The 6,000-nt window shown below is 39.0% G+C and overlaps 1 non-coding gene across 1 annotated transcript; it reads left to right on the top strand.

Annotated features, from left to right (window-relative positions):
* Positions 1–731: 731 nt before the first annotated feature.
* Positions 732–838, top strand: LOC117908005. Its single transcript, XR_004650125.1, has one exon. It is a non-coding gene; the product is annotated as a small nucleolar RNA R71 (small nucleolar RNA).
* The last annotated feature ends 5,162 nt before the right edge of the window (positions 839–6,000 follow it).

Genomic DNA, 6,000 nt, shown 5'->3' with positions numbered 1-6,000 from the left:
GATCATTTTGCATCCCATCCATTCTCTTAATTTGAGAACTCTCAACATTTTCAATCTTTTGGTGCAATTAGGAGTTGATTGCCTTTTGTTCACCCACAAAGTCACCCATGACTTTACTTAGGTTCACAATGGCTTGCTCCACTCAAGAGGTTTGTTGAGGTGCTTGGGTTTGGGCTTATTGTTGGTATGGAGGTGGCCTTAGTTTCCAAGAAAAATTTGGATGGTTTCTCCAACTTGAATTATAGGTGTTTCCATAAGGTGCATTGTTGTTGGGCCTAAATTGCCCCACAACATTGGCTTGATCACCTAACATCTCCCTCACAGCTGGGATGGTTGGGCACTCATCTACCACATGATCACATGATTGGCAAATGGTGCATGGCATGACATGGGCTTGTGTCTCGGAAATGGCTTGGACTTCATGCATTTTTTTAAACTCAAGTTCTTCTAACCTCCTTGCCATTGTTGCCACCTTAGCTTTCATGTCCATGTCTTCACTTAACATGTACATTCCACCCTTTGGATTTTGGGTTGGTTGAGAGGGAAACTTTCCTTTCTCTCTTGAGTTGGGCTCATCCCATCCTCTTGATACCTCAAACACGTAACTTAAAAAGTCTATGGCTTCTTCCGAATTCTTACTCATAAAATCTCCTCCACACATGGTTTCAAGAATTTGCTTCATGGAGGAAGACATCCCATCATAAAAATAGCTCACCAAGAGCCATGTATCAAAGCCATGATGAGGACAAGCATTGATGGCCTCCATATACCTTTCCCAACATTCATAGAACTTCTCATTTTCTTTTGCAGAAAAGTTTGAGATTTGTCTCTTCAACCCATTGGTCCTATGTGTGGGGAAAATTTTCTTCAAAAATTCGGCCTGAAGATCAACCCAATTCCTTATGCTCCTTGGCTTTAAAGACTTAAGCCATATTTTTGCCTTTTCCTTCAAAGTAAAAGGGAATAGCTTGAGTCTCATCAAGTCTATTGAAGCTCCTCTCTCTCTAAAAGTATTGCACACCTCCTCAAACTCCTTGATGTGGGCATATGGGTTCTCACTCTCCATTCCATGGAAATTTGGTAGGAGGGGCACAATATGGGGCCTTATAATCAGCTGCTCAAGAGGAGGTACGATGCATGAGGGTGCACTCATCCTTGGTGGGTGCATTCTATCCCTCATGGATAGATATGCATTTGGATTACCCCCTTGACCGTGTTGAGAATTCTGATCCTTTGGTGGAGGGTCCATGATGTTTACACAGATGTCCAACTCTGTGTCTTGAGGATTCTCTATCCTTACTAGCCTTCCCTCTTGGTCCCGAATCCAATAGGGCATGCACAAGTTACTACTTACCTGAAAACAAAACAAAGACAACAAAAACAAAAGAAAGCTAGAAGAAAGTTAAGGTTAGAAAGAAAATGAAAGTAAACTTAACAAAAGGAATTCTACAATTAAAAGAAAAGAAATGAAGTTAGTGAAAAAGGAATTCACCAAACTTGTGATGGAAATCACAAGTAGCCTCTAAAAAGTTGTATCACTGTATCGTGGCACCATCCCCGGCAACGGTGCCATTTTGATTCGTGCCCAGTCGGGTGTTTTAATAAAAAATATTTATAAATCCTATGATCTCATACTAGCGTAGCAAAGCTACTATAGTATAGCAGCTTTAGGGTCGAACTCTGGGATGGGTTTTCATTCTACCAGTGATATACTCAAGATTAGAAATTGAGTCTGATGAGTTCCTTTGTAAAAAACTTAAAGTTTAAAAGAAAATAAAATTTGTTTTGAAAGTGGTGCTTGAAACTAAACTGATTCATGCCCGATTGGTGTTCCAATTGATTCAACTCAATTGATGTGCTTTGATCTCAATCCTCAGACGGGAGTAATCAACAAAATTTATAAACCTATTTCACCATATATCGGGGTAGCATTTAGCTAGCATACTATAGTGGCTCTAGGATCGTCCACAGAGATGGGTTTTCACTTCGCAATTGATATTATTTCAAAGATGAATTGGTGCCTTTTCATTTCAAGGTTAGCTTTAAAAGAAAACATAAAGACTTTTGAACAAAGATTGGTTTTAAGCTAACTAAAAATAATAGTAACTAATTTTAATTACAAAGAAAAGTGTTTCTTGGAGTTTAGATCACTGGGCTCAGATTCCTTGTACAAAAAGGAGAGTTCTGGTCACTTGTTTCTTTTCCTCGCATTAGAGAATTAACATATAGTTAATTCTCTAACCGGTGTGGTACAGATGCTTCCCTTTAATGGGTTCAAACACTAAATCCCTCTCACTGATGTAACTTGCAATGGCTCGTGCCTCTCACCTAGCACTTGCCATTCAAGGTGATCTTTAACCTTGGATTTCCCTTCACAAGCTCGCAAGAGATAACTAATGGATGTCTCCTTGGAGTCCAAAAGCTTACCAAGTGTTGGCAATTCTAGAAAATCCTACCTTCAAACCACCTCCCAAAAGCTCGCAAGAGGTAAATCAGTGCATCTCCATGGACGAAGATCACTTGCCTAACCAAGTGTTGGCCCAGGTGATTAAAAGGAGTTTTAAGTTAACTAAAAAGATAAAAACCACTAACGGGTCACACTTTCTCTTCATTAAAAACTAAAACAACAAAACTTCCAATTTATGCATGAGGAAACTTACCCAGCTTTCTTTACTCCAAGAGACAAAGAGCCTAGCCTCTCGTCCTCTGAGGAAAAATCCCCAGAGTTTGATTGGCTAGAAAGAAAACTAACGAGAAAAAAAAAATATGTAGGAAAAACAGAGCAAGAGCTCTGTTCGTCGATTCTATATATTTTTATATCTATATATTTTACAATGGATGCAAGGGAATATATATAGAGAAGTTTTTCCAACCTTCCTAGCTAAGAAATCTTATGGTTGGTGGATTATAGGGAGAAGAATGGAAATTTATCCAAAAATATCTGAAGAAAAGATCTAAAAGAGTCGGTGCACAAATATCCCAATTCGCATGTAGATTTCGCACGTTGCATGGTGACTTGCGAAAATCTCGCAAGTTGATTTCGCAACTTGGAATCCATTTTCGCATGTTGAGCTCCAAGTTCGCAAGTTGCAAAATCACTTTCGCAAGTTGGGCTTCTCTGTGACTGTGCGGCTGTATTCCATTTCCATTTCGCAAGGTAGGCTTTAATTTCGCACGTTGGAGTTCCAAATTCGCAAGATGCGAATTTGCCCTTCAACTGGATGCAGTTGTATTGAGAAGGCCATATCTTTCTCATTTCAGCTCCAATTTGTACACCATTTGAAGTGTTGGATTCTTGACTTCCTGATATTTGAAATGGTATATAGCATGTAGAAAATGGACTTCGGGAAGTGCTCCAAAAGTGTGAAGGAAGACTACAGCAGCAATCCTCTGTTTTCTTCACTCTGTTTTTCCTCTCTCCGTTGCTCTTTCCTTGCATACTTTGAACGACTTTGGCAAAGGGCTATGGAGCTCCAAAGCTTGGTTCTTCATGAATTTGAGCTTCCAAAAGCTTTTCCATGAACTATATACAGCTGTCCCTCATTCTTGGATTGCTTTGGTGTAGCTAAAAGCTATCAAAAACACCAAAAATTAACACAATTTGATTAGAAACGATTGCAAGGGTCCTTAACATGTCAATTGAGTTAAAAGGTAATAATTACTACTCAAGAGTGTTTAAAAGAGTTAATTACAAGCTACAAAATAGCACTTTTTGAGTAGTAATCATAAACTAACATAGAACTAAGTAAAAATGGAAGAAAGAAAGTCTCCTGGAGCTAAGGGTTGCTAGGATCAAGTTCAGAATGCAAAGTGGAAATTCTGGATTCTTCTTCTCGTATTGGGGACAACAACATAAAGGATGGTTGTTTTCCGAACCGGTATAGTTTAATAATGAAGATTTAATCCATAAAAAGTCAATAGAAATGGTAGTCAGGTTCCATTAATGGCTTTAGACACTATGGGTCTTCACCTTGAGCCACTTTCCAATGGCTCGTACATGATAACTAATGGTCTGATGTGTATCTAGCAATAAGTATCCACAGAGACATAAAGCTTATCATGTATTGGCCATTGAAAGTGATTCTAAGGGATTTAAAGCAAAACTTTAGATTTAAAAGCCATTTATGAAATCCAACTACCTGTATTTAATGCACGAGAGTTTTCCACTTTAGCATCTGGACTTTTCACCTAGCTTCCTTCACTTCAAGAAACCAAAAGTTTAGCCTCTCATCCTCTGGGAAAACATCCTTAGAGGTTGTTTGGCTTCCAAGAAAAAGAAAATAGTAGAGAGAAAAGGAAAGCAAAGAGAGCCCTGTATTTCACTAAGTGTAAAACATAACATATATTTCGAGAGATGATTTCCACCCCTCTTATAGTCTTTACAAAGCAAAGCCTGTGATTGGCTAGTTACAAGGATAAGAAAGGAATTTACATCAAAAAATACAAAAGAAAAGATCTAATGTGGAGTCGGCAGAATAGAGGAGATTTTGTACCAAAGACGCATGGGCTGCTGTGCGAAATTCACACATGCTTGGGCTGCTATGCGAAATTCGCACATGCTTGGTGCAGTTGTCTTCCGAAGGCCATATCTTCCTCATTTCAGCTCCAAATCGCACACGGTTTGAAGCGTTGGATTCTTGACTTCCTGAGCTTTGAAATGGTATATACATGCAGAAAATGGACTTCAGGAAGTACTCCAAAAGTGCGAAGGAAGACTGCAGATGTTGTCCTCTATTTTCCTCTGTTTTTCCTCTTTGCTTCTCTCCTTTACTTGGCTTGTCTTAATGATCCAAAAAGCTTTCAAAACACTAAAACTAGCCACAAATATGATTAGAAGTCATTGCTAGGTCCTTAACATGCCAATTGGAATAAGAATGGAGAACTACTACACAAAAGTGCTTAAAATATAATGAATTAAAGGCGCAAAATAGCACTTTTTGGGTAGTAATAAGGGAGTTTTCCTTGTTTTAAATGAGGAAAGTTGTGACCCACTAATGGTTTGATTTCGGATCTTTTCCTCGCATTGGGGATAATAACATAAAGAATGGTTATCTCCTGAACCGGTGTGTATTTAGCAATCAAGTTTTGATCCCATTGGTCCATGAAAGACTACAGTTGCTTCCCATTAACGGTTTCAAACACTAAAGACCTCTCATTGTGAATCATCTTTTAATGGCTCGTAAGAGATAACTAATCACCTCTCACTGTGAAAAGCTTACCAAGTATTGGCCATTCAAGGTGATCCTAACCTTGGATTACCCTTCAAAGGCGAGCTCAGGTTTTTAGATGTTATGCACAACTTGGAGCTATGGATGAATGAATGACTCCAGTTTATGAGCTCAAGTCTCTAGATAGCATGAACAACTCAGGGTGGTGGTTGACTTGAAAGACTTAGGGTCCTGAGCTCACTGCTCAAGAACATATGAACAACTTAAAGTTATAGATGATAAGAATGACTCAGGATCCCATGAGCTCAAGCTTATAAATGGTATGAACCGCTCGAGGTTGTGCATGACATTAATGACTCCGGGTTGTAAGCTCAAAGCTCTAAATGCAATGAACAGCTCTAGGTTATGGTTGACATGATTAACTCCGAGTTGTGAGCTGAGGGCTCTAGATGCTATGAATTGCTTAGGGTTATGGATGATATAAACAATTTTTCATCATGGCCTCAAGCCTTTAAATGCTATGAATAGCTCAGGCTTATGGATGACTTAAATGACTCTAGGTTGTGAGCTCAGGGCTCTAGATGCAATGAGCAACTTAAGGCTATTGTTGACATGAATGACTCTAAGTCCTGAGCTCAGAGCTTTAGATGCTATGAACAACTTGGGGCAGTAGATGACATGAATGACTTCAGATTAAGAGCTTAGGCCTCTAGATGCTATGAATAACTCAAGGCTATGGATGATATGAACGACTTCAGGTTGTGAGCTCAGTTCTCTACATGTTAAGAACAACTTAAGGTTGTGGTTGACATAAACGACTCTAGGTCTTGAG

Source organism: Vitis riparia, chromosome 18 (assembly GCF_004353265.1).
Source record: "Vitis riparia cultivar Riparia Gloire de Montpellier isolate 1030 chromosome 18, EGFV_Vit.rip_1.0, whole genome shotgun sequence".
NCBI classification, from domain to species: Eukaryota; Viridiplantae; Streptophyta; class Magnoliopsida; order Vitales; family Vitaceae; genus Vitis; species Vitis riparia.
Note: the sequence above shows the minus strand (reverse complement) of the source record. Positions and strands in the feature narration are given on the sequence as shown.